This window comes from Ovis canadensis, chromosome 19 (genome assembly GCF_042477335.2).
Source record: "Ovis canadensis isolate MfBH-ARS-UI-01 breed Bighorn chromosome 19, ARS-UI_OviCan_v2, whole genome shotgun sequence".
NCBI classification, from domain to species: Eukaryota; Metazoa; Chordata; class Mammalia; order Artiodactyla; family Bovidae; genus Ovis; species Ovis canadensis.
This window is the reverse complement of record NC_091263.1, coordinates 17,569,819-17,597,587: the sequence shown is the minus strand read 5'-3', so window position 1 is coordinate 17,597,587 and position 27,769 is coordinate 17,569,819. Positions and strand designations below refer to the sequence as shown.

The 27,769-nt window shown below is 43.1% G+C and overlaps 1 protein-coding gene and 1 pseudogene across 1 annotated transcript in view; both read right to left on the bottom strand.

Annotated features, from left to right (window-relative positions):
- Positions 1-18,537, bottom strand: part of LOC138424589 (small ribosomal subunit protein uS2-like) — a 60,150-nt pseudogene extending 41,613 nt beyond the window's left edge.
- Positions 1-27,769, bottom strand: part of LOC138424409 (transcription factor SOX-9-like) — an 844,838-nt gene that overhangs the window by 792,844 nt on the left and 24,225 nt on the right. The gene's annotated exons all lie outside the window — the stretch shown is intronic.

Sequence of the window (27,769 nt, the reverse complement as noted above, 5' to 3'; positions counted from 1 at the left end):
AACAACCTGCACAGCAGGGATGAGAGGGACCAAGCAAAGCCTCATCTGTATTTACAGCCCCCCATCGTGCTCACACTCCTGCCTGAGCTCTGCCTCCAGTCAGGTCAGCAGCAGTGTTAAGATTCTCACAGAGCTCAAACCCTACTGCACTTGAATCATTCCCAAACCATCACCTACCTCCAACCGTGGAAAAACTGTCTTCTACGAAACTGGCTCCTGGTGCCAAGAAAGGCTGGGGACTGCTGAGCTACTGCACACTTTACTGTGACTCAACCTCAGCAACGTGGTCCAAAATGGTAAATGACGGCTCAGTGAGGTAGACCCTGCCACTGGACGCCCGCACCTGCCTGCTCCTCACCTGTCACCAAGCATCATCCCTCAAGTCTACCTTCCATTCTGCCGTCCATTCAGTATCCCGCCCCTAAATGCCCTTTTCAAACTTTACCTTGGACAGGATCGGGATCTGTTGCTCACTGAAAAGTTTCTTAACTGAAGAAGTGTCCATCTGCACCTCAGTGTTTGCATTTCTTTGACTCTTACTCTAAGATGTGAGGCATTCTTTTAAAGGTAATTGGTAGCCAAACCGAACAGTTGCTACCAGCTCAATAACAGATATGATCAAAATTAGGGGCATTTGTAGGGTATGGACCCATTATCCAGATCATGGTGGCTCAGAGTAATTGGTTTTCTGACTAAAAATATTCCTATAGCCATGATCCACACATATCACCATGATCTGTGAGTTACTTTTATAATCACAAAACCTCAAGCCCAAACCTCCAACCAACCTAACCCATTTCCTTCTAAGAAGGAAAGACAAATGAAAGAAGGTTAAGAGAGGGAAGGGAAGGGAAAAGGAGCAGAAAAGGGAGAGGAGGAGGGAAGAAACAAAAGAAGGAAGAAACGAAGGGATCATTGTATCTTTTAATACTACTTTGCAGAGACAATGCATACCTGTTCTTGATTATTTTTAGCAATCTCTCAGTCCTGTGATATCAAAAAGTTCTACTTTTTATCTAAATAATTCTACTAATTAGTATCCCCTTTATCTTCATTTATCCTGGTAACGTCTCAATTCTTTTTTTTTTTTTTTTTCTGGGAAAGACACTATTAGGTTCCTAATGGCACAAACTATATAGTAAGATCATGACCATGAGTATTAAAAGACAGATTTTGCTAACAGGCTTTCCTGATGGCTCAGACAGTAAAGAATCTGCTTGCAAAGCAGAAGACCACCGTTCAATCCTGAGTCAGGAAGACCCCCTGGAGAAGGAAATGGAAACCCACTCCAGTATTCCCGCCTGGAAAATCCCATGGACAGAGGAGCCTAGCAGGCTACAGTCCAGGGGGTCGCAAGGAGTCTGACACAACCGAGTGACCAACACTTTTCACTTTTTGTCAGGGAGTTTAAGAGGGCAGCCCTAGTTTTGGCAGCTTCCCAGGTGGCTCAGTGGTAAAGAATCCTCCTGCCAATGCAGGAGACACATGTCAGGCAGGTTCGATCACCGGATCAGAAAGATCCTCTGGAGGAGGGCATGGCAACCTGCTCCAGTATTCTTGCCTGGAGAATTCCATGGACAGAGGAGCCTGGAAGGCTACAGTTCCATGGGGATGCAAAGAATCAGACATGACTGAGCAACCAGCAGTCATGTTAATTTTTGTTAACATTAAACCATAAATGTTAATAGCTATATTCTGATAGAGAAAAAAAAAAACAAGTAGACCCAACTCAAAGAGATATGCCAACACATTCTATCTCTAATGCTGATGGCTGCAATGTATGTGAGTTACTTTTTTTAATATAAATTTATTTATTTTAATTGGAGGTTAATTACTTTACAATATTGTATTTGTTTTGCCATGCATCAACATGAATCCGTCACAGATGTACACGTGTTCCCCATCCTGAAACCCTCTCCCTCCTCCCTCCCCGTACCATCCCTCTGGGTCATCCCAGTGCACCAGCCCCGAGCATCCTGTATCATGCATTGAACCTGGACTGGAGATTCATTTCATATATGATATTATACATGTTTCAATGCCATTCTCCCAAATCATCCCATACTCTCCCTCTCCCACAGAGTCCAAAAGACTGTTCTATACATCTGTGTCTCTTTTGCTGCCTCACATAAAGGGTTATCATTACCATCTTTCTCAACTCCATATACATGTGTTAGTATACTGTATTGGTGTTTTTCTTTCTGGCTTACTTCACTCTGTATAATAGGCTCCAATTTCATCCATCTCATTAGAACTGATTCAAATGCATTCTTTTTAATGGTTGAGTAATACTCCATTGTGTATATATACCACAGCTTTCTTATCCCTTCATCTGCTGATGGACATCTAGGTTGCTTCCATGTCCTGGCTATTATAAACAGTGCTGCGATGAACATTGGGGTACACGTGTCTCTTTCAATTCTGGTTTCCTCGGTGTGTATGCCCAGCAGTAGGATTGCTGGGTCATAGGCAGTTCTATTCCCAGTTTTTTAAGAAATCTCCACACTGTTCTCCATGGTGGCTGTACTAGTTTGCATTCCAACCAACAGTGTTAGAGGGTTCCCTTTTCTCCACACCCTCACCAGCATTTATTGCTTGTAGACTTTTGGATAGCAGTCATTCTGACTGGCGTGAAATGGTATCTCATTGTGGTTTTGATTTGCATTTCTCTGATAACCAGTGATGTTGAGCATCTTTTCATGTGTTTGTTAGCCATCTGTATGTCTTCTTTGGAGAAATGTCTGTTTAGTTCTTTGGCCCATTTTTTGATTGGGTCGTTTATTTTTCTGGACTTGACCTGCAGGAGCTGCTTATATATTTTTGAGATTAGTCCTTTCTCAGTTGCTTCATTTGCTATTATTTTCTCCCATTCTGAAGGCTGTCTTTTCACCTTGCTTAGAGTTTCCTTTGTTGTGCAGAAGATTTTAATTAGGTCCCATTTATTTATTTTTGCTTTTATTTCCAATATTCTGGGAGGTGGGTCATAGAGGATCCTGCTGTGATTTATGTCGGAGAGTGTTTTGCCTATGTTCCCCTCTAGGAGTTTTATAGTTTCTGGTCTTATGTTTAAATCTTTAATCCATTTTGAGTTTATTTTTGTGTATGGTGTTAGAAAGTATTCTAGTTTCATTCTTTTACAAGTGGTTGACCAGTTTTCCCAGCACCACTTGTTAAAGAGATTGTCTTTTCTACATTGTATATTCTTGCTTCCTTTGTCAAAGATAAGGTGTCCATAGGTATGTGGATTTATCTCTGGGCTTTCTATTTTGTTCCACTGATCTATTTTTCTGTCTTTGTGCCAGCACCATACTGTCTTGATGACTGTGACTTTGTAGTAGAGCCTGAAGTCAGGCAGGTGGATTCCTCCAGTTCCATTCTTCTTTCTCAAGATTGCTTTGGCTATTCGAAGTTTTTTGTATTTCCATACAAATTGTGAAATTATCTGTTCTAGCTCTGTGAAAAATACCGCTGGTAGCTTGATAGAGATTGCATTGAATCTATGGATTGCTTTGGGTAGTATACTCATTTTCACTATATTGATTCTTCCGATCCATGAACATGGTCTATTTCTCCATCTATTAGTGTCCTCTTTGATTTCTTTCACCAGTGTTTTATAATTTTCTATATATAGGTCTTTAGTTTCTTTAGGCAGATATATTCCTAAGTATTTCATTCTTTTCATTGCAATGGTGAATGGAATTGTTTCTTTAATTTCTCTTTCTATTTTCTCATTATTAGTGTACAGGAATGCAAGGAATCTCTGTGTGGTGATTTTATATCCTGCACCTTTACTATATTCATTGATGAGCTCTAGTAATTTTCTGGTGGAGTCTTTAGGGTTTTCCATGTAGAGGATCATGTCATCTGCAAACAGTGAGAGTTTTACTTCTTCTTTTCTAATTTGGATTCCTTTTATTTCTTTTTCTGCTCTGACTGTTGTGGCCAGAACTTCCAAAACTATGTTGAATAGTAGTGGTGAAAATGGGCACCGTTGTCTTGTTCCTGACTTTAGGGGAAATGCTTTAACAATTTTTCACCGTTGAGGATAATGTCTTCTGTGGGTTTGTCATATATAGCTTTTATTATGTTGAGGAATATTCCTTCTATTCCTGCTTTCTGGAGAGTTTTTATCATAAATGAATGTTGAATTTTGTCAAAGGCTTTCTCTGCATCTATTGAGATAATCATATGGCTTTGATTTTTCAATTTGTTAATGTGGTGTATTACATTGATTGATTTGTGGATATTGAAGAATCCTTGCATCCCTGGGATAAAGCCCACTCATTTGGTCATGGTTCAAACATATAGTGGATGAACAACATGCTGCTGAATAACCAACAAATCACAGAAGAAATCAAAAAAGAAATCAAAATATGCATAGAAATGAATGAAAATGAAAAGATAACCACCCAAAACCTGCGGGACACTGTAAAAGCAGTGCTAAGGGGAAGGTTCATAGCAATGCAGGCACACCTCAAGAACAAGAAAAAAGTCAAATCAACAACCTAACTGTACGCCTAAAGCAACTAGAAAAGGAAGAAATGGAGAACCCCAGGGTTAGTAGAAAGAAATAACTCTTAAAAATTAGGGCAGAAATACAGTCTATGTCTGATGCAGGATACAGCATGCTTGGGGCTGGTGCACGGGGATGACCCAGAGAGATGTTATGGGGAGGGAGGTGGGAGGGCATGTTTGGGAATGCATGTACACCCGTGGTGGATTCATGTCAATGTATGGTAAAACCAATACAGTATTGTAAAGTAAAATAAAGTAAAAATAAAAATTAAAAAAAAAATTAGGGCAGAAATAAATGCAAAAGAAACAAAAGAGACGATAGCAAAAATCAACAAAGCCAAAAGCTGGTTCTTTGAGAGGATAAATAAAATTGACAAACCATTAGCCAGACTCATCAAGAAACAAAGGGAGAAAAATCAAATCAATAAAATTAGAAATGAAAATGGAGAGATTACAATAGACAACACAGAAATACAAAGGATCATAAGAGAATACTATCAGCCATTATATGCCAATAAAATGGACAACTTAGAAGAAATGGACAAATTCTTAGAAAAGTACAACTTTCCAAAATGGAACCAGGAAGAAATAGAAAATCTTAACAGACCCATCACAAGCACAGAAATTGAAACTGTAATCAGAAATCTTCCAGCAAACAAAAGCCCAGGTCCAGATGGCTTCACAGCTGAATTCTACCAAAAATTTAGAGAAGATCTAACACCTATCCTACTCAAACTCTTCCAGAAAATTGCAGAGGAAGGTAAACTTCCAAACTCATCCTATGAGGCCACCATCACCCTAATACCAAAACCTGACAAAGATGCCACAAAAAAAGAAAACTACAGGCCAATATCACTGATGAACATAGACGCAAAAATCCTTAACAAAATTCTAGCAATCAGAATCCAACAACACATTAAAAAGATCATACACCATGACCAAGTGTGAGTTACTTTTATAATCACAAAACCTCAAGCCCAAACCTCCAACCAACCTAATCCATTTCCTTCTAAGAAGGAAAGACAAATGAGGAGAGGAAAGACCCTCTCCTTTCTGCCAGGGAGAGAGCGGGCTGCTTCACCCAGGCTGTCAGCAGTTCCCATGATGATCACAGAGAGCAGAGGCCACTCGTCGAAGTTACTGGTGAGAAAACTAAGACAAATCAGAGCTAAAGAGGGCCTGTCTTCTTCCCCAAATACGGTACCACTCACAGCTGCTGCCCGGCTCCAAGGAAACCATACCACACCCCTCAAGCAGAATTACATGGCAGGTTGCCCAGATGGCAATTGTCATAATCAGCTGGTAATTAAAGCTCTACAAACCCTTTCAAGTGATGTCATCACTTCCCGGAGAGTTTCAAAAGAACCTTGAATGTTCTCCAAAACGATACGACCAGTTATAGATTGATGACATTCAGTGTGATTCATACCTTATTACCAAAAAGAATGAAGTGGATTATTTTAGAAAGACTTAAATAAATTAAATTGAATTCATTAATGCATGCTAGCAGGCACTACAAGAAGATGAGAAACTGGGCTCAGCCTGTGTTTTTGTGCCTCTGGTAACTTGGTCTAACTCTGCAGAGCATAAACATTATTGAAAGGCCTTGAACCAGTCACCCACAAATGTCTCTAAGCTTCTGGACTGCATGACTCTTATCCAGAACTGATGAGAAGTTTAAAATGTATTTGGTTTGCAGGACTTCTCTGGCGGTCCAGTGGTTAAGAATCTGCCTTCCAACACAGGGGCCACAGATTCGGTCCCTAGAAGGGGAACTAAGATCCCACATGCCGTGGAGCAACCAAGCTTATGTGCTGAGAAGTCTGCATGCTGCATCCAAGATCTCACGTGCTGCAGCTAAGACCCAGCGCAACCAGACAAAGAAGCTGTTTCTAAAAGTTCTTTGGGTCTTATTGCCTCTCGAGGTCTTTGTCCATGCTTGGCTGAAATTCTAAGGACAGAAGCAACAACAGTGAAAAGACAACTAAATAGTCCACAGAACTTGATAATCTATTAATATACACATTCAGGCTCTGCATCACCAAAAGGCAGCTATATCAGTAATCATGCTGACGTGCCCTTTGTATGCAGAAGTGAAGCTTTCATAATTACTCTGAGAGCAGCCAGACAGAACCATGTTTGGAATTTCTAATCCACCTGATTGTTTCTAGTGAGGTTTTCTTAATCAAGGATGATCTGAGAGAATTCAGTCTACCCTTTTAGAACCCATACAGGGGGAGGTGGTTATGAACTGGTACTCTAGAACTGCACTGTCCAAACCACAAGGCATGTGTGGTCACTGAGGACTTAAACCATGGCCAAGTCCACGTTAGAAGTAGCAGGAGTGTCAGATGCTTGGCGGATCTCAAGGATTAGATAACAAAAAATTCAAAGAATGTAAAATAGCTCAATAATGTTGCTACTGATTACATGTTAAAATAATTTTTGGATTTATCAGGTTAAATAAACTGCATTCTTAAAAATGTTTTTGCCTGTTTCTTTTTAAGCATAGCTACCAGAAAAGTTAAAATTGCATTGTATTTCCTTCAGAAAGCACTGCTCCATTGCCACAGAAGATCTGTCATTCACCAGCCGGGTGCCACACAGCCTGCGTGGACTGTGTGAAATGCAAGGACTCCTGGCAGGGAACCCAAGCAGAGGCCGAAATACATGCTGTGTCCTGGAGCCAAGCCATCGCAAGAATGGGAGCCTTTCACTGATTTGTGCCCAGAGTCACACAGGTGGGGGCAGCCCAGCTTATCAGATGCCCGTCTCTGGGTGAGTTAATTCACTTTCCATTTCCCTCATCTGCATCATAGGGCAACCCTCTGGACCTTACAGGATTTTTTCAAAAGTTAAATGAGTTCATTAATGTCCAAGACCTGGGCCCTGGTTTGGCACATAGTAAGTATTTAATAAATATTAGTTACTATTGGCTGTTCTATATAAATTGTTCAGAATTTTGAGTCTTCCACAGAGGTGTTTTCATTCTAACACCATCCTTCAGGTAGGTAACAGTTGTCTAGCTCAGTCAACCATGATTTAAAGGAAAGTCAGAAAGAGTGGCCAGGCATGGCTTCCCAACAGTTGACCAATGACATGGAATCAGCCCAAGAAACTTCAAACACTGGGTTTCACCTGAAGAAACTTCACCATCACTATTGGGAAAGAAGTGTTTAAGTAGAAAATTTAAGAGTCAAATGGAAATCTGAGGAAAGACAAGAAATGCCAAATAAATCATTTCTCATCAATTCACCATGACTATATCTTTTCCCCTCAAAATGAATGTCAGGTGTATAAGAAGGGTAAAATTTCAATTAAGCTGCTGCGTGAAGATTAAATGACCTTTAAAACAACGAGTAGACTTGAAAAGGCTATTTCTCATCATTAGGGTCTGTGTCAACCACGATCCAAAACTCTAAGGCCTCACAAGGGGGACAGCATCTCAAAGGTGGTGCTATTTCACCTCCAAGTGCAAGGTGAAGAGGGCACCTGAGCGGGAGGAGCATGCCCATGGCGGGGTCGGGGCGGGGGTGGTCCAGCTGTGGGGAAATGAGTCACCAACACGAAGTTCATTAAGCTGTAAGCCCAATTACCACCCTGTGGCACCAACTGTGTTGCAACTACAGCTCTTCTGAGAGGCAGCCGGCCACCGTTTTCAGTAGAGAAACACTGGTTTGGACAAGGTTTATAAATGATTTTCATTAACTATCATTTACCATTAGTGCCAATCAAAGCACTAAATGCCCACTTTGCTGTGGAGGTGACCTTTGACCCAGTTCTCTCTCTAACCGATGAGGGCTAAATGTATTGTGACAACTCCTAATCACATTCAGTGCAGCTGAGATTTGATGGCACTGGCCGTCCCATCGACTACAGACAGCCCTGGCAAGGCCATCCTATTCCACTTCTTTCTAGAGATATGTATATCAGCATCCAAGGGACTCGAGAAAGAGACACCCTTCCTGATCATCCAGGGCATATTTCAATAGCTTAAAAACTCACCCAGGTACACCATCACCGACAAAGAACTGCTGGCAATGAGAACACGTTTCTCTTCTTTATAATTCAGGTTTATAGGCCTAAAACACATAATCCGATCAGCCCAACTCTAGGAAAGTAGATAAAAAGCCGGTCATCAGAACCCACCCATCAGAAACAATCCTCTCCAAATCCATGCATGATGATTTGCAGCTCAGCTTCAGCTCATAAAAAGGGAATACAGCTGTGTGATATTTAATACCAAGGCACCGGCGCCTGACTCTGTACTAATCCAGGATAACAGGTTTCCAGAAACGTCCTGGAAAACACTGGGAAGTCTAGACACATAACAGGAAAATTATTTCCTTTGAAACTCAAACGCCTCGATTTGAATGAAAACGAGGAAATGATGGCCAACAGTTCGGAAACTAAAATTCTAAACTCTGAGTCTAACTCCACAGCAGGGTAGGTAACAGCTTTTCTGTTCCTCAAAGAGATGAGATCACAGGCTTCTCCAGCTAATGTCTGACCCCAAATAGGGGATCAGGGATGCTAAGGCAGAGACCACGAGGGAAAAGAGGAAGAAGCTCTACAGAGAGATGCAAAGGATGTTTTCTAATAAGAAGCTAAAGCCAAGAGGCAGCTGCTTTAAACAGCGCCCATGGGGGGACCTTCTCAGGCAGGTGTGGTTACCATGCGTCGGTGTTCCTGTGCCACCAAGGCCAGCTGACCCCACACTGTGTGTGCCTGCTCATCAGTGACTCAGTCGTGTCTGACTCTCTGCGACCCCATGGACTGTCGCCCGCCAGGCTCCTCTGTCCACGGGGATTCTCCAGGCAAGGATACTGGAGTGGGTTGCCATGCCCTCCTGCAGGGGATCTTCCTGACCTGGTGATCGAACCTGCGTCCCCTGCATCTTCTGCATCCGCAGGAGGATTCTTTACCACTGAGCCACCTGGGAAGCTCCCCCTCCTGTGTTCCCTGATATTTACCTTGGAGGAGCAGCCGGCTGGTCCCATCCTCCCTTCCATAGGAAACTGACATCTATTTGTGGCAGACTCAAGGAAAGGTGGTGTTTACGGTTTTTATCTTCATACAAATATTTAAGGAAAAGAAAAATCAACCCCACAATGTCAGAGGCTACTCCAGTGTTGTGGAAGTTAAACAGATGGTTTACATTCACAGGGCCCCTTTCTACAGTCATTGGCAAAATGCTGTATGCTCTATCAACATGAACAGAGTTGAAATGATTGGAAACTGGGTTACACAGACATCTTTAAAAACAAATTAAAAAGTCCCATTATCATTGCTTGCTCTACTTGGAACCAGCGAGAACTTAGAAATCGAGGAGAATGTTTTCCTCAGCAAGTAAAACTGAAAACCAGAGATGAGTGAGATCACATTAAAGCAACAGGATGACTTTTCTGTGAAGAAGCAAGCTCCTGGACAACTGAAGCCTGGATAGTACGAATGGCAAGGGCTTCGCACAGGCCAGCAGCTTTGCTAAGCCATCCACTCATCCTTTTTCATTTGTAGGGAATGTGGAGTACAGCGAGGCAAGCGCGGGGTCACAGGGAGCAATCCCAGCAGGCAGCGCCCACACAAGCACCATGTAAGGTATCCGGTCCTGGCGGCAGGTCCCACTCTTTTGTGGAATTGATGTAATCAACTGAATATTTAAATCATGCAGTTCATTCATCTTGGCTGGTGCAGTTTCCTGGGCAACCAGCTGACTACAGTTTGCTGTCCGCTCCTTCAGGGATTTGGTGGGCTGGTGGTTGGCATGCTTCAACCCCTCTGACAGGTGGGGCTCACCGTCCATTCATCAGCTGGTGCTCTGGTTTTACATATTAGGGTCCGAGTCTGTGAAAGCCTAGCCCAGAGAAGAAACAGACAATGCCCGGACAAATGGATGTGCTGAGCCACTGGGAGTGGGTCCAGAAGGTGCCAAATTCACAAAAGTCATGCCCTCCTGCAATGAGCTCTTCAGCAGGTCTGGGGCTGGAAACTGGGACCCTGCTACTGGACAAGCTAGATTCTTTTCCTCTGAGTTAAATGCACACAATTACACAGCTCAAGGTCCTGAAAGCCCATGGCTTTCCACAACATTTTTTTAAGTGCAAATAATATAAGCCTAAGGTGATACAGTTAACCTATAATGAGCTCATTACATCACCTTTTAATTGTACCTTACAAAGAGATTCCCCTGAAGCTACCAAGTCAAGACCCGCCTTATGTGTGCCTTTATGCTTCTCGGCACTTTGGATATAGATTATGGCACTGTCTGTGCTGCTTTAATTTCAAAGTCAATAGAACTAAAAGCTCTGCTCCCCTCTTTAAAGTTACACACTTACAAACAAGCCACCATTAGGAAGAAAATATTCTATACGCTCCTTCAAATAGACTGTTTTAGCAAAACAGGGCAGTTCCACTTAATCCAGTTTCCTTTGAAGGCAAAGGGCTTTGGAATTCAGTCTTTTAAAATGGGTCACTGGCAACTGTGTCAACTTTCTAATTTATTCATTGTCGTAACCTTCACCTGCCCAGGCACTCCAGGCAACCCGTTGACAAACAGTCCAAGCTGAAGTTGAACTTAGGGGAAAAAGCTCCCTGAACAACATTTAGAAACAGAGCCATGAGCCTGAACCCCAGGGAGAGTGTTACAGTGGAGGCTGAAGACCAAAGATGGAAATATACAGAGATTAAAATCCCAGCTCCACTACAGACGTACTGCTCCCCCGGTAAGTTATTTAACTTCTTCTTTTTTTTTTTTTTTAGTTTTTTATTTTTTAAATTTTAAAATCTTTAATTCTTACATGCGTTCCCAAACATGAACCCCCCTCCCACCTCCCTCCCCATAACATCTCTCTGGGTCATCCCCATGCACCAGCCCCAAGCATGCTGCATCCTGTGTCAGACATAGACTGGCGATTCAATTCTTACATGATAGTATACATGTTAGAATGCATTCTCCCAAATCATCCCACCCTCTCCCTCTCCCTCTGAGTCCAAAAGTCCGTTATACACATCTGTGTCTCTTTCCCTGTCTTGCATACAGGGTCGTCACTGCCATCTTCCTAAATTCCATATATATGTGTTAGTATACTGAAGCTATTTAACTTCTCAGAGAAGTTACCAGAATCTCAGAGAGGTAATCGCAATCACTTAGAGACTGGAATAACTGGAACAATTTTAGACGTTAACATTTAAGCAGTGAGTAGTTCCAGACATATCCCGATTCGCAACTTCAGCGTCACCACTTAATGACGGTGGTTTACTGTTGCCATTTTACAGATGGGAAACTTGAGTTTCAGTGAAATTAAAAGACTTGCCAAGTACACCCAGACAGTCAACAACAGGGCTGGGACTGAGACCCAGCCTGTCGGAAGCTGACTTGTCTCCTTAATCATTTTACTTAATACAACCCAAGGTGGATAACAAAATTTAGTGAGATGATACATGTAAAGCACATTACCTAGGCTTCATTAAGTACTCAGAAATTACGGGGCTTATTTTAATTTTTATTTATTAGTTTATTTTGTTGATGTGAAAAAGAAACAGATCCTTCCTCCTTGCCTGAGTAAAATTCCTGTTTATGGAATGGAAATTTTACTTATACTATTATAACAGCAGCAGCAATAACACATAATAGTAACAGAGGCATTCAGGGCATGGCTCTAAGCTCAAAAGGTCTGGGTTCCAAACCAAGTGTAATGGACTGAGTGCTTGTGTTTCCCAAATCTGTGTGCTGAAGTCCTAACTCTCACTGTGGTGGGCCTGTGGGAGGTGATTAGATTTGGACAAGGTCATGAGGGTGGGGCCCTTGTAAGGAGATTAGTGTCCTTACAATGAAGAGGAAGAGAGAAACCACTTCCTTTGTGCACACATTGAGGACGGCAGTGTGAGCACACAGCAAGGCGGCAGCTGTCCAGAAGTCAGGATGGAGCCCCCACTAGGGACCTTGATCTTGGACGTCTCAGCTCCAGAACTGAGACATAAACATCTATAGTTTACGCTACTCAGTCTGTGGTGTCTGCAGACAGCACACACCAAGTCTGCTTCTTACTGGTGGGGTCACAGGCAAATTGATGAACCTCTTAAAGGTAACATCTGTACCACCTCCCCTACTTCATAAGACTGTAGTGAGAATTACGAGACAATACATCAAAAAGCACTGAACAAGTGCCTGGCAGAGAGTAAGGAGTCTGTAAATGTCAGCCATTGTGTTGGGGATGGCTCCTTCTCTCATAGACTCCAACTCTTCTTGTGTAAAATCAAATGTGCCTGTTGATATGTCTGTCATTTGGGGGCTCACACACTAACAGGTTTCCAGCACTGCTGGGAGGCATCATTCATCCAACCTCCAGGATGTTTTTGCTTCTGCTCCCATTCACCATCATGGCCCCAGCAGTACTAAAATTACACACAGGAGCAAGGAAGGCTTTTCTGTCTTCCCATGTTCCTTCCTATATCCATTCAGCATTTTTTCTTTTTAACGAGCTCCTTTCTAGAAGTAGGTTCCTGAGTCATTCTCTTTTTTATTTTTTTTTCTTTCATTTTTACTTTATTTTATTTTACAACACTGTACTGGTTTTGCCATACATTGACATGAATCCACCACGGGTGTACATGCGTTCCCAAGCATGAACCCCCCTCCCACCTCCCTCCCCGTAACACCTCTCTGGGTCATCCCCGTGCACCAGCCCCAAGCACATGTTCTGTGCTGCTTCCTCCTGTATTAATCTAACCACAGCCACACCTGCAGGTGGCAGCCAGTGGTCCCGCAATGGGTCTGGGGACACTCAGTGTCTGCTCTGAGCATCAGAGCACCACGATCTCCAGTTCCACACACGAACAGGACCCCATTACTTCTCTTTTGTCCAACTGTGGCCTGCAGTGAAGTCCATCTCATGTCCTAGAGATTTCAGATTTCCTCTCCCTGATAATGAATTTCCAGACACTGACAGAGGTTTGTGACATTGTACAGGAGACAGGGATCAAGACCATCCCCATGGAAAAGAAATGCAAAAAAGCAAAATGGCTGTCTGGGGAGGGCTTACAAATAACTGTGAAAAGAAGAGAAGTGAAGAGCAAAGGACAAAAGGAAAGATATAAGCATCTGAATGCACAGTTCCAAACATTAGCAAGGAGAGATAAGACAGCTTTCCTCAGTGATCAATGCAAAGAAATAGAGGAAAACAACAGAATGGGAAAGACTAAAGATCTCTTCAAGACAATTAGAGATACCAAGGGAACATTTCATGCAAAGATGGGCTCGATAAAGGACAGAAATGGTCTGGACCTAACAGAAGCAGAAGATATTAAGAAGAGGTGGCAAGAATACACAGAAGAACTGTACAAAAAAGATCTTCATGACCCAGATAATCACGATGGTGTGATCACTCACCTAGAGCCAGACATCCTGGAATGTGAAGTCAAGTGGGCCTTAGAAAGCATCACTATGAACAAAGCTAGCGGAGGTGATGGAATTCCAGTGGAGCTGTTTCAAATCCTGAAAGATGATGCTGTGAAAGTGCTGCACTCAATATGCCAGCAAATTGGGAAAACTCAGCAGTGGCCACAGGACTGGAAAAGGTCACTTTTCATTCCAATCCCAAAGAAAGGCAATGCCAAAGAATGCTCAAACTACCACACAAATGCACTCCTCTCACATGCTAGTAAAGCAATACTCAAAATTCTCCAAGCCAGGCTTCAGCAATACATGAACCGTGAACTTCCTGATGTTCAAGCTGGTTTTAGAAAAGGCAGAAGAACCAGAGATCAAATTGCCAACATTCATTGGATAATCAAAAAGGCAAGACAGTTCCAGAAAAACATCTATTTTTGCTGTATTGACTATTGCAAAGCCTTTGACTGTGTGGATTACAATAAACTGTGGAAAATTCTGAAAGAGATGGAATACCAGACCACCTGACCTGCCTCTTGAGAAACCTATATGCAGGTCAGGAAGCAACAGTTAGAACTGGACACGGAACCACAGTTACAAATAGGAAAAGGAGTACATCAAGCCCGTATACTGTCACCCTACTTATTTAACTTCTATGCAAAGTATATCATGAGGAATGCTGAGCTGGATGAAGCACAAGCTGGAACCAAGATTGCCAGGAGAAATAGCAATAACCTCAGATATGCGGATGACACCACCCTTATGGCAGAAAGTGAAGAGGAACTAAAAAGCCTCTTGATGAAAGTGAAAGAGTGAAAAAGTTGGCTTAAAGCTCAACATTCAGAAAACTAAGCTCATGGCATCTGGTGCCATCACTTCATGGGAAATAGATGGGGAAAGAGTGGAAACAGTGTCAGACTTTATTTTGGGGGGCTCCAAAATCCCTGCAGATGGTAATTGAAGCCATGAAATTAAAAGAAGGAAAGTTATGACCAACTTAGATAACATATTCAAAAGCAGAGATGTTACTTTGCCAACAAATGTCCGTCTAGTCAAGGGTATGGTTTTTCCAGTGGTCATGTATGAATGTGAGAGTTGGACTGTGAAGAAAGCTGAGTGCCGAAGAACTGATGCTTTTGAATTGTGGTGTTGGAGAAGACTCTTGAGAGTCCCTTGGACTACAAGGAGATGGGTCCTGGGTGTTCATTGGAAGGACTGATGCTGAAGCTGAAACTCCAGTACTTTGGCCACCTCATGCAAAGAGTTGACTCATTGGAAAAGACCCTGATGCTGGGAGGGATTGGGGGCAGGAGAAGAAGGGGATGACAGAGGATGAGATGGCTGGATGGCATCACCAACTCAATGGACATGAGTTTGAGTGAACTCCGGGAGTTGGTGATGGACAGGGAGGCCTGGCGTGCTACGATTCATGGGGTCGCAAAAAGTAGGACACGACTGAGCGACTGAACTGAACCGAACTGAAACTACAGCTGTATACTGAATGTTGAGCAGAAAAACATCATTTAAAGAAAGTTATTTGCTCTGGAGCAGAAAGAACAGTCTAACATTTAGGCTGAATTTTTCATTCTTCAACCAGTGGAGTCAGCATGGCATACGTCAAGCCTTAAAACCATCTTTGTTTCTCCCCAGCTACTGTGGATTATTAAAAAGTCTTCACTAGTCCATTTTCTTTTTGCCCTGTAGTCTTTGAACTTCATTAGAAATGTTGACTCTTGAGAATGTAAGCTTTTGCCATATAGCCAAAAGATATTGAACTTCTCTCCTGGAATCATCAATTAGCATTTTTTTGGTTTCTCTCCTCTGTTGTTTATGTATTTTGTGAGTTAAATTCATTGCTCTGAAATGAGGCCAAGCCTTTCCCACCAATTTTTAATTATAAAAAAGTGGAACATTTTGGTTTTCTCCCTCCCTTTTCTTTTTAAATATGTAAGACACAAGCACTAGTCCACTAAAAAGGCATCTTTTTACCCTTCCCAGAAATGAGAGTATATCATGCACCTTCTAACCAGAACCTCAACAATGAGAGTGCATATTCAGTTCTGGGTAACATCTGTCCTTAGAAGTAAGGAGGCTCTAATGGACTGAACGCTTTCCTGGAGCACAAACGCTGGCTGCAGCTAGGCGACTTGCCCCACTCAGCCTGTCTCCCAAGGGTGCTGTCTGAGCAAAAACTAAGCTCCCAACTGCTGTTCTCCCATCTTTCCTCCCCCATTTCCTTTCCTTAATTTTACTAGAGTTGATTTACAACATTGTGGTAATTTCTGCTGTATAGCAAAGTGACTCAGTTACACATATATATATACACTCTTTTTCATATTCTTTTCCATTATGGTTTATCACAGGACACTGAATAGAGTTAGTGGGGCCTTGCTTATCCACTCTGTATGTTACAGCTTATACGTGATAACCCTACGCTCCCACTCCATCCCTCCCCAAGCCCCTCCCCCTTTGTTAAGCACAAGTCTGTTCTCCATGTCCCTGAGGCTGTGTTTCACAGGCAGGTTCATTTGCGCCATAGATTAGGTTCCACATACAAGTGGTATCATATCGTATTTGTCTTTCTCCTTCTGATCTGTTTCACTAAGTTTGATCATCTCCACATCCATCCATGTTGCTGCAAAGGGCATTATTTCATTCTTTTTATGGCTAAGAAATATTCCATTATATATATATATATATATCCCAAATCTTCTTTATACAGTCATCTGTTGATAGACATTTAGGTTGATTCCATGTCTTGGCTATCGTGAATCATGTTCCAGTGAACACAGGAGTGCATATATCTTTTTTAACTAGAATTTTTGTCTGGGTATATGCCAGGATCGCATGGTAGTTCTATTTTTTAGTTTTTTGAGGAGCCTCCACTCTGGTCTTCATAGTGGCTGCACCAATCTCCACTCCCACCAGTTTACATCTTCACCCTAGTTCTAGAGTGCACTTACAGTCATTGTTGCGTTCATATGCCAACTCCGCCAGGTTCTGCTCAGAAGAGTTATATTCACCTCATCGCTATTTGAAGCCAATCACTGTGCCCCCAGTTCCAACAACTGCATTATAAAACAAACACATTTTGCCTTTAGACTATAAAGTTAGACTTCTGGGCTTTGGCCTGCTAGATCAATTTCAGGAACAGAAAACCAACAGAGTATCTGTCGTTTTCATAAATGTGCAGGTATCACTCACTTTAGAACAAGCAAGAACGATACATAAGAAATGTGAAACATAAATCCCTTCCAACTGGAGATGCTTCCAGGCACCACCAGCAGGCCTCTGCCTTCTATCCAACTTCTGTTCTCCTGACTCAGCCCTCATTCATGCTGCTGATATACTTATTACAGTCTTTTCATGAACTGACTAAATTTTACTCATCCAAAAATATTTTTATTTTGCCTTCATACTTGTAGATTGGTAACGTGACTGAGAACAGAATTCTAGCTTCAAAACCTCCCCTGTTCAGAACTTCCCTGGTGGTCCACTGGTTAAGACTCCACACTTCTGCTCAGGAGGTGTGGGTTCAATCACTGGTTGGGGAACTAAGATCCCATATGCTTCGTGGAGTGGCCAAAAAAATATCATTTGATTGTCTCAATAAAAGTAGAAAATTATTTAAAATAACAACAACAAAAGACTCTCTTGTTAGGTAACTAGTCAGACATGAGCAGGTCCCTCCCCAACCTGGAAGGGGTCATCCTTCCCTCTGTCACCTGGACACTTGTGATCAGACACCTCCAGAGACCCTCCCCTTTGTGGTTAAGGACTGCTCAGTTTCCAGACTTATCAGGACCAAACCAGATATCAAAAACCCAATGGGCTTTCCAAACTGCCAGGACCAGTTGGCAGGCAAGGACCCAACAGATGACTCAGAGTAACCCAGAGTTCACTATGCCCTTTTAAAAATAAATTCACATTTACAGTTGTCAACAGTCTCATCAATCAAACAATGTAGAACACGGAGAGGGACTTTACGTCACTGAGAAACCAACCCTACCCCAGTTGCAGGACTGTTTCTGGTTCTGGGACAGCCCACTTGCCTACTTTTCTCGAGGGCATACTTTCACTTCGCTTAATAAAACTCCTGGTGCTTGAAGCCGCTCTGTGTCTCAAGAGACTTCTTTCCTTCAGGAGAAGGAGGACTGAGGAACTGCCATCCATAGTCGATACCCTTGCCCTGCAGACTGAAGACCCTGCTCCCTTATCTTCTGTGGAGACAGGCAGGATATCACTCTAATTCAGATGCCTGGGTAAATAATTAGCTTCCTCCCCTCTCTAGAAGTTTCTGGGATCCTCTCTCTATCCACAGAATATTGGAATTCCCTTAGGATATATTAACTATATTATCATGACTTTTGAGACAGAAACCCTCGTCAGACTCTTCTGTACTTGGTAGGAAGCCCAAGGGGTAGTGTAAAATCAGCTACGGCCACAGGGCTGCTGTTATCAATGTTATCAGTTTGGGTCTTTTCCCCCCATCTCGCAGAGGTGGTCTCCTACGTGTTGGATTTTCTCTGGTTGAAGTGGTCCTCCACAACAGCCACTTCTGGTTTCACAATTAACAAATCTGTAAGCGCTGGGAACCTCAGGAAAGGCAGGAGCTGGTCTCTCGGTTTCTGCATAGCTCCCTGAAGAAACACTAATTGGGCAGTTCTAGAACACAGCAGAGGAGCTCTTGGTTACCAAGAGGGAAAAAGCGAGCAGACAACACAAGTCCACCAAGCGAGCAGTTGGGCTTCCTTTTCCCTCATCCTGCTTGGCACTTGCTGGAACCGTTCCCCATCTAAGAACTTGTATTGCTTCTACTAAAGAAAAGTTCCGTCTATTATTTCTTAGCTAGGTTCTCCCTTCCTTTTATTCTTTTTCTGGATTCTGTTAGAATCAAGCTGGATGTCTAGACCTCTGCTTCCTGCTTCAGTGCTCTTTCCCAGTCTCCCAACCCCGTCATCCTCGCTGGTCAGTGTCGGGGGTTTCCTGGGCCGTGTCTTCAAAACATCTCAGCCCCATGCAGCTCCTTACCTAGCCATGATATCTGTAATATCAGCAATCTATGTTTTGATTTTCAGAAACTCTTGCCCATTTTCTGGATGAAAGCTATTCACTCTGAGAACACTGGTGTAAACTGTTTTCCGTTATTTGAATCATTTCTATTTCCTTTAGATGAGTCATTCTGTTCATCTTTGTGCTCTTGTTCTTTTCCTGATGATTTTCACCAAATACCTGTTTACCCGTTCCTATTTTTGAATTACATGTCGACTGAAAAAAAAAAAATTGCACAACCTAAAAGTTGAGAGCTATGTTTTATTTGGCAGACATTCTAAGGACTTAAGTCCAGGACACAGCCTATCAGATTACTCTAAGAGGCAGCTCCGCAGAGGTAAAGAAGGAGCCAGGATATATAGGAGTGTTTGCAACAAAGATCAGGTAACTGGAACATCAAAAGATTACTATTAAAGAAAACCAGACATCACAAGGTAAGGAACTTAGTGCCTCTCTATGTGGGGGAAGATGCAAGAGGCTGGACTCACTGCAATGATTTCTTCGATATGAACCTCAGCTCTGCAGACCAGCATCCTGTGCTTTCTCATCCTGAGTGTCCTCGGGGTTCACCCGTGGGGGTGGCTGCAGTGGCTGATAGCTTGCTGGCAGGCATCCTGCTCCCAACGTGAGTCCCTGGGGGCAGCTGTACTGTGACAGCGCATCCTTTGTTTACTGATGCGGCAGGCAATATTTTTCAGTCGCATATGGTTTAGGAGAGTCAGTGTGGATCTTCTTTAAAGCTGTAGAAGTTTTTTTACCAGTACCTGAGCCTTGAGGAGAGGCTGAGTGCAGGTTCCAGATGGGACAGTTGAGCATGGAGGGTGTCAGTGGGCACACACCCCCAAAAACACCCAGGCACGGGCATGCCACAGACAGGGAGCGGCACAGCCACTGCAGAGACAGGCTAGACACTTCCTTCCTGGGCACGGCCCTGTCTTGTTTTCCTCATCGTGCCTGTCGTGGAGATGGGGATTTCCTGCACACACACCCCCACCTCACTCACAGACTCCAGCAGCCTCACTGGGGTGTGTCCCAGGATGGATCACTTTCTTAGGGAAGTCCTTTTGCCTTAGCTCAGGGACAAAGCCCGCTCTGACAAGCTGTTTGGATTCATAAGGGATGGGCCATCAGCACTGTCTACACAGTGAACAGCTCTGGTGGTTGCTCTGTGGCCCCTCCACCCTGGTGCTGATGTCGACTCCAGGCTGGAAGATGCTCTGGATTTCTGTTTCTACCTGAGCTTCCCTCATCAGGCCAATCCCCCCTCTATTTTCCACCTTCCACACACTTGGCAAAAGTTCTGCCCACCAACAGTACCTTCATTGTTCTCCTTGTACTTTAAATCTTTAACCAAAAAATTTTTTTTTGTAATTTTAATGGAAGGGAGAAGAGTGAGATGCATATCGTCAGACTACCATTTTGAGTCAGAAGCCTCTGGGCACCAATTAAATCCTACTGGATTGACAAAAATTTAAATGGCTGGTAACATTGCAAGATGGCAAATGTGTGAGAAATGGTGAGAAATGGTCGCATTTCCCGCAGAGCAAAGGAGGCTGGGATAGCCTTCTTGGAGGGAATGTGACAGTCACCACCAACATATTAAATGTCCATAATTCCTGATTTTTTGTAATAGCATATTTATAATCTACTCTACAGAAACACTAGAATGACTGTCAATGATATATTGTGGGATTATGTTTACCAAAGCACTCTACCCAAAAGCAAATATGTAGTTGAAGGCATACACAGGGCAATGATCGAACAAGACCGCACATCCGTAAGATGGGTAAAGAAGGAGTGTAATCTATTCGTGATGGCTTAGAAAGATGCCCAGGATATACGATTAACAGTAGCAAGTTGCACAAACGTGTATTTTTGATGATGCATCTCAATATAATAAAATGAAACAGTGGATATTTAAGATGCGCCTTGCACATCCTGATATATTATAAAATGCTTCTAATGTATTTCTTTTCCCTGTTTCTCCTTTTTTATTTGCAATCTCTGTGTAAACCAGGCCCACAGTTAATGGCTACTGTCAATTAAAATCAAGCAAAAAGAATGCATGAAATGCAAGATTTCTCTGAAAAAATAAAGTACTCATACAATATGCTGACAAAAAAAGTGCTGTAAATCATAAATAAAACTGGTGAGTGTTTAGAAACATTTAATTGCCTATAATTTTCATATTCACACCTCCCAAATTTTAGGTATGCAAATTCTGTAGCTAATGTCAGCATCCTTCATGCTAAAACCTGAATGCATTTTCATTAAGGTGAAAATATTTTCACCAGACAATGTCTGTGTGACAACTTGCTGGGTCAGTTTCCAGTGGTGTGCCACATCCAGAGGCCCTGTGTACTGTTCTCTTCCCTTTCTCTTTCTCCACAAACTCTCTTTCCCCTTCCTTGAACATGTCAGAGTAAAGTACAGCAGAGCCAGGACTGGAATTTTTAGGTGAAAAGCAAAATTTTTCATAGAAACAATAAAGCTTAGGCTTGTTTTATAATTTCAAATGTGACATATGAATACACTCACTGCATCTAGAGGTGCTTAAGCAAGTTTTACTAATAAGCCCATCAAAGTCATTCTGTATTTCTGTCACAGTGATTCTGATTTAGAGCATTTTTAAAATTCTTTCTTAGAATCTGCATCTTTCTGCTTATATTGCCCATTTGTTCTTGCATGTTGTCTACATTATTCATTAGAGTCCTTAGAGGGTTACTCACTCTGATCATTCCAACGTCCCCACCATATTTAAGTCTCATTCTGATGCTCACTCTGTCTCTGCAAACTGGCTCTGCAAAGTGTCTTATAGTATGCCTTGTAATTTTTTTGTTGAAAGGTGGACATGATGGACTGGGTAAAAGGCACTCCAGTATAGTAAGCAGGCCCTTAGTGACGGTGAGTGTGGGGGAGGGGAAGCAGTCCACAGGGTCCGGCAACTGCATCTCTCCTGAGCCTGTGCCCCAGGCTGTGACCTTTGCACATGCTTATCAGTCCCCACCTCACCTGTCTCTGGTGAGATAGGATGGCAGGAGGGGGCCTTCCTCAAGGTAGGTTCCGATAAAACACCAGTCCATTGGGCTCTGGTGAGCTAGTCTACCTTGAAAGCCAGCCTTGTTAAGAAGAATAGAACGCTCTGGCATATTTTCAGACTGGTTACCTTACCCCTCTCCATGTTGGAAGCATATGGTGATTTCTCTCCCATCTTCATTGTGAGAACCTGGTGCTCCTGGAGGTAGAACGCAAGTGCAGGGATCCCCAAAGACCAGGCTCAACCCTCAAGCTTGCCCAAACTGAGTCTCCAGTGATTCACCCGAGTTATGGGTCAGGCTTTCCCACTCTGGCACTGGTTCCTGCAGAGACGTCTGCTCCAGGTAAGTTATGACACTGTGTTTGCTTGCCTCTCCTGTTTGAGGGGCAGCAGTTTGCCCTGTGATCTGGGTTCTCTGCTGGATCTAAGAGGAGTTGTTGATTTTCCATTTGTCCATCTTTTTTCTTATTATGTAGATGGCAGAGAAGACATCCAAGCTCCTTACTTGTCAGAACAGGAAAAAGGGAAATTTTATAACTCAGTACAGGCTGCTTATTTGAAATGTGCCTGTGTTTGGAAGTATCTTTTTGCCTTTTCATACTATTCATGCTTTTGAACTGCAGTGTTGGAAAAGACTCTTGAGAGTCCCTTGGAATGCAAGGAGATCCAACTAGTCCATCCTAAAGGAAATCAGTCCTGAATATTCATTGGAAGGACTGATGCTGAAGCTCCAATACTTTGGCCACCTGATGTGAAGAACTGAATCATTGATGAAGACCTTGATGCTGGGAAAGCTTAAGGGCAGGAGGAAAAGGAGATGACAGGGGATGAGGTGGTTGGATGGCATCACTGACTTGATGGACATGAGTTTTGAGCAAGCTCCGGGAGTTGGTGATAGACAGGGAGACCTGGTGTGCTTCAGTCCATGGGGTTGCAAAACGTCGGACATGACTGAGCGACTGAACTGTTGGAAGTATCTACTCCTATTAATTTTTTAAATTACAAAATGAAGGGAGAAGTCTTAGACTTATTCAGTAAATTAGCAGCTGGTCATATGAGAGTTTAGAGTCTCTGACTATCAGACTACACTTCTACTAATAGGGTCATACTTACCTCCAATGCAACGCCTGGAACTTTTCCTGTTAGAAACTGGTGGTTACGAAGCCTTTAACTCTAGCTGGTGTGGGTGGGGATGGAGAAGAGAGATCCTACTAATCCTCTGCCTTTACTAAGTTACTAAACGAGATTAACAGTTGATGCCTTCAGATACAAGGAAGCTATTAAGAATAGGGCAGCTTCAAATCAAAACTACATGATATCACCTCACACCAGTCAGAATGGCCATCGTCAAGAAATCTACAAACAATAAATGCTGGAGACAGTGTAGTGAAAAGGGAACCCTCTAATACTGTTGGTGGAAGTGTAAACTGGTACAGGCATTTTGGAGAACAGTATGGAGGTTTCTTAAAAAAAAAAAAATTACAAATAGAGTTACCATATGATCCTGCAATTCCACTCATAGGCATATATCTGGAGAAAACCATAATTTGAAAAACTTCATGCACCCCAGTGTTCACTGCAGCACTGTTTACAACAGCCAAGACACGGAAGCAACCTAAATGCCCATCAGCAGAGGAACGGATAAAGAAGACGTGCTGCATGTACACAGTGAGAGAGTACTCAGCCATGATAAAGAAGGAAGCAAGGCCATTTGTAGCAACACTGGATGGACCTAGAGATTATCATACGAAGTGGAGTAAGTCAGAAAGAGAAATACAGTTACCACATGCTATCACTTATATGTGGAGTCTAAAACACGACACGAGGGAGAGGGGATATATGTATACATACGGCTGCAGAACTAACACTGTAAAGCAATTACACTTCAATTAAAAACCCCATGACATAATTGAGCCTATGAAATGGAGACAGAACCAGGGACACAGAGAACACCGGTGGTCGCCAAGCAGGGGGTAGTTAGGGGATGCGTGGAAAAGGAGGTCGGGGTTAACAGACGTAAGCCTTTATATATAGAATCGATAAATAACAAGATCCTACTGTACAGCACAGAGAACTATATTCCACTTCCATGATAAACCATAATGAAAAAGAATATTTAAAAAGGCCTGTACATATATATAACAGTCATTTTGAGCTACAGCAGAAAATAACACAACATCGTAAATCAACTGTATTTCAAATCTTTTTTTAAGTGACACTTCATTACACTCAGAGCATTTATAATGCTCGATACTAAACGCTTATTTGAATGTGTCTAATCAGGGAGCATGTATTCCTACTGTTATATCATATATATGAGAAAATTTTGCTTATATTACACAAATAAGTCCACTAAATTAGCAGCAGGTTGTACATCAAAAGTCAGCAGCCTTGCCTCTCAGCCTAGCTCCTCTGCTAGCAGGGCAAAGCCCAGGTTGACAAATGCTGCCCAGAGCCTCTGTGCTAGTTCCAGAGTCATGAGTCTCTGAAGTCCAGGGTCCAGGAGCTTTCTCTCTTCACTGTGCATCTCTGCATTGATTCCAACTGATTAGGTATTGCCCACAACGCTCTCTACCTGGTGAAACCAATATATTTTGAAGGAAGGATGTATAGCTCTTTGGTGCCTACTGCTAACTGTCAAGGAGAGATGACCACAAACTCACATACCAGTGCTGGAGAAAGACAGTCAAGGCTACAAAACAATCAGGGAGCACTGAGGGTAGCGGGCAGCTCCATATGTTCATATTTTCCACATGAAATCCAAAAAGCAGAACTTGGTTTCCTTTTACATATTTTCCCACAGTTGAATAAAAGCTTCATGCTGAAAAACCCAATATGATACAGTCAAATTCCCCTGAATCAAAACCCCTACATTCTTTATTTATTAATCACATTCTGCCATTATGGTAGCTTTAGAAAATTAAATTAGTTCTCACTGACAAAATACTTAAAGGGAAGAAAGAAGAGGCTCAAACCACTCCCCAAAATGTAAAATAGTCCCAGAAGACTGAATTAAAGCCCTCATTTTAGTTTTCCCGGGGTCCAGATCTCCTCGGGCATCTTCTGTGATCTTTTATTTAGAGGGAAAAATTATTCAGCTGTCTGCCTGTACTTTCTCCTTAAGGCATTTAGCCCCAAAGAAAGAGGAAACAGGAAAATCTATTTAAAGAAAGTCCAAAATATAAGAAATGAGGAAATAGATTAGAACTGAAGCAATTTCTGCAGGAGGTAGACCACGGTGTCATTTGGAGTAAGCCTGGATACACAGGTGACATGTGACTCTCCGATTTTTCATAAAGAAGTGGAATTTGTACTGATAGAAAGAGCTCCCAGCTCTAAGAAAACAAAAGTAGCAACAATCAACAACACTGATGTCTTTTCTCACCGAAGCGCTATTCGTGGACAAAGGAACTGAAGTGGAAAAATAACTTCAGATTTCAATCTACTCTATGGAGTGATTCACACAAATATACACAGAAAATGGCTTTAAATGGTAATCACCTGAACACCGTACAATAAACTTTCATAGTAGACCACTCGGGTTGAAGAGTGAATTCGTACACTTATCAACAGCCTGGAGGTCACTGGGAGGAACCTCTCATTCTAACACGAGCTCACTTAACCACTCCTGCCGAAGGAGAATCTAAAAATGCTGAAGGTCTCCAGATAAGACTGCTGGGTCACAGCCAAAGCTTAACAGCCTCCACTAACAGGAAATGATCTTGGGCAGGGAGCTGAACTTTCCCACCTCAGCAATTCCACCTGTCTCTTCCCTTGATGCAGACATGGATGCTCCTCCAGTGATGAACTGGTCCCTTACTGGAAACGTATCATCAGCTTGCCCCACTGTCCTGTTTGACCTCTGCTTCTGTTTCTCCCTTCACAACACTCCAAACCACTTGGAGGCTCCCAAGGAAATCCTCTGGCTCAGGAAAATAGGCCAAGTGCAGAAAAGAGGTCCTTCATGTAGGAGGAGACATCCACAGTCAGGTCTCCAAGATGCCACTGTGGGGTGGGGAGGTCAAGGACAACTCTGCAAAGGGTGCGGGGAGACAAACCATTCCTTTCTAACCTTCATCCCAGACACTTCCCAACGCTGACGCGTGCGTGTGTGCGTGCGAGCATGTGCGTGCGTGTGCGTGCGTGTGTGATTTCCGAGGCAAGGACTGAAGCAGGTTGCCATTTCCTTTCTGGGGCAATCTTCCTGACCGAGGGATTGAACACACATCTCTTACATTGGCAGGTGGATTCTTCACCAAAAACACTTCCCTGCCAACATTTATCTACAAGCGAGTTCACCACAGCCCTGTTTATAATAGGGGGAAACCAGAAGCAACCCAATGTCCAACATTAAGTAAACAGCTGCTTACACTTAGACGGACACTGAGAAGAACAGTCATCCATGAAAAGCGCTGCTGCTAGGCGTGCATTAACACAGAGATACTTTACATTGCGCTACTCGAGAAAGTACGCTGCAATACTGCACACGCAGAGCATTGTTTGTCTCGCTGTATCTGTGTTTGTGTGTGTGTGTCTAAAAATACTGGCCTAGAAAAATACACCCCAGGACACTGGCAGCTGTGATTGCTGGGTTGGTAGGGTTATGAGGGTTTGCTTCTTGTTCTTACCTATGAGAATGTTCTGATTTTTCTTACAATGAGCATATTGCTTTTGGGAAAATCCCATGGACAGAGGAGCCTGGTGGGCTGCAGTCCATGGGGTCACTAAGAGTCGGACACGACTGGGTGACTTCCCTTTCACTTTTCACTTTCATGCACTGGAGAAGGAAATGGCAACCCACTCCAGTGTTCCCGCCTGGAGAATCCCAGGGACGGGGGAACCTGGTAGGCTGCCATCTATGGGGTCACACAGAGTCAGACATGACTGAAGTGACTTAGCAGCAGCAGCAGTCAGAAAAAATCTAGTAGTTCTTTTATATTCGAAAAACTTTCATAGGGAAGATGACTTGCTACTTTGTACAAACCTAAGTAGAAAAGTAGAACAGTTCAGATAAATAAATTAGATAAATCTATTAACATCAGATGAATAAATCAGGGTCTAGCAACTCCTCTGGAGGATCAGTGGTTAGGACCCTGCCTTCCTGTGCAGGGAATGCGGGTTTGATCCCTGGTCAGGGACCTAAGATCCCACATGCCTCGCACCCAGAAAACCAAAACAGAAGAACAGAAATAATGTTGCGACAAATTTAATAAAGACTTTAAAAATGGTCCACATCAAAAATAAATACAAACAAACAAATAAATAAATTAGGGGTCTAGATAAGGGTACCTTTCAAAAGGGGGGACACGTTAGAGAAAGAGCAAATGAGAAGTTAGAAGGGGGAGAACCAGTGGGTCCCCCAGCCCGAAGCTCCTGGGGACACCCCGCCCCCCCCCCCCCAGCTGCCCCGTCTAAGCCGCCCCTGCATTCTGGGTCCACACCTCCGTCCGCGGCCCTGGGCTGATCTCCGCTAGTGCGCTGTACCTGTACCTTCACCACACTCTCTTGTGACCTGCGGACTGAGACCCAACCTCCAGAAGTCCTGACCCATGCAGTTCTGTGTATCTAAAACCACAGCCATCACTCCCTCCCCACCAGCCTGCTCCTTCCCAGGACTGCTTCTCTATGCAATGGCATCACCAGCACCCAAGCCGACATATCAGGCTTCCTTTAAACTTTTCCCTGTCTGTTACTCTTCAGGCAGCTCAGGACACAGGATGCCAGGCTCACTACCTGAATGTCTCTCGTCTCCTCTTAACCTCCTCCAGGCCCCACCC